Source organism: Mus caroli, chromosome 2, assembly GCF_900094665.2.
Source record: "Mus caroli chromosome 2, CAROLI_EIJ_v1.1, whole genome shotgun sequence".
Classification (NCBI taxonomy): domain Eukaryota; kingdom Metazoa; phylum Chordata; class Mammalia; order Rodentia; family Muridae; genus Mus; species Mus caroli.
The window spans coordinates 26801372-26802961 of NC_034571.1; the positions used below are offsets into that span (position 1 = coordinate 26801372).

General features: G+C 46.6%; 1 pseudogene across 1 annotated transcript; it reads right to left on the reverse strand.

Annotated features, from left to right (window-relative positions):
* Positions 1-1278: 1278 nt before the first annotated feature.
* Positions 1279-1590, reverse strand: LOC110290392 (annotated as a pseudogene). Its single transcript, XR_002377432.1, has one exon. The product of XR_002377432.1 is annotated as a 40S ribosomal protein S29 pseudogene (transcript).

A 1590-nucleotide genomic window follows, 5' to 3' on the forward strand; every position in this document is an offset into this window, starting at 1 on the left:
CCCTCTTCTGGAGTGTCTAAAGACAGCTACAGTGTTCTTACATATAATAATAAATAAATCCTTAAAAAAAAAGAAGAAGAAGAAGACAAGCAAGCAGTTGGCAATGAGGCTCTAACAACATAGTGAGATCTGAAGGGGACTATGTCACACTATGGTGGCAGCTTGCACATATATGACCACAAAGCCCCGCCTCCACAATGACACACTTCCTCCAATGAGGCCACACCTCCTAATAGTGCCACTCCCTATGGCCCAGCATTCAAACACTTGAATCTATGGGGGCCAAGCTAGTTCAAACCACCACAGGCTCACAGGTTGAACAATACCCTAGAGCAGCCAAAGCCCACTCCAGAGGGTGGGACTTTTCATAGAGCAAACATGAGTCACAATGGTGGTTCTCTGTCATTCCATGGTTCTTGAGATCCTACAGCCAGATGTGACATATGGCCTGCTGGGAGACTCACATGTATAAGCTGGCTGTGAAGGACGGCGGGGGGCTTGCGGGGAGGGGGCAGTCTTAGTAAATAAGACTCTGTTTGACTTGGATTCTTTGGTTCACCAAGTTCTGAGGCAACTATGCTTCATGCTGCACCAGACAAGAATGTTCTGCGCTGGAAACTGGAGTCGCTGTTTCTAAAACCACAGGTTTTGCTACTGAAATGATGGTCATGTTAGGTTCCTTAAGCGTCTCCTTCTAAGAATGACAACACCTCTGACAGAAGCTCAGCCTCGTGCTGATGGACCCTGGAAAACTGAGTCCAGAAGCCACCTGCGGGCATGGCAGGCCTGGTACAGGCTTGAAGGCCTGAAGGCTCGCACTGAGCTGAGATACTGGGCTGGAAATGAAGCCACAAAGCTGGGAGAAAATGTTGCTGCTTTTTGTTTTTGTTCCTTGTTCCTTTGCCTTTTTTGCCTTTTTTTATTTTAAGGTTTTAGAGACAAGAGAGAATCACTAGGTAGATTAAACAGATCCCAAGCATACATTATACCATGCCTGTTCTATTGACTGATAGTGTGCGTGTCAATGGGGGTGTGGGCACGTGTGTGTCTCTGTGTGAGTGTGAGTGTGTGTGTGTGTGTAGATAGAAATCCGTTATCTTCCTCAGTTACTTTCCACATTTATTTTGTTATTGTTGGTGGTGGTGGTAGCAGTAGTAATAGTAGTAGTAGTATTTTGGTTTTTTGAGACAGAGTTTCCCTGTTTAACCCTGACTATCCTGAAAGTCTCTCTGTAGACCAGGCTGGCCTGAAACACAGAGGTCTGTCTGAGCTCATCTCTTTTTTTTTTTTTTTTTAAAGTTCTTCACATTTTTATTCTTTGTGCACAAAGACTAGCATGATCCGTTCCACTTGGTAGTCAGTCGAATCCATTCAAGGTCGCTTAGTCCAACTTAATGAAGCCTATGTCCTTCGCGTATTGCTGGAAGCACTGGCAGCACATGTTCAGCCCGTATTTGCGGATCAGACCGTGGCGGTTGGAGCAGACGCCGCAAGAGCGGGAACCCTGGCCGAACTTCCGTGGGTGACTCCAGTAGAGCTGCTGGTGACCCATCTTGCCTTCAGACGCCCAACGAGGAGAAAGGAACGAGT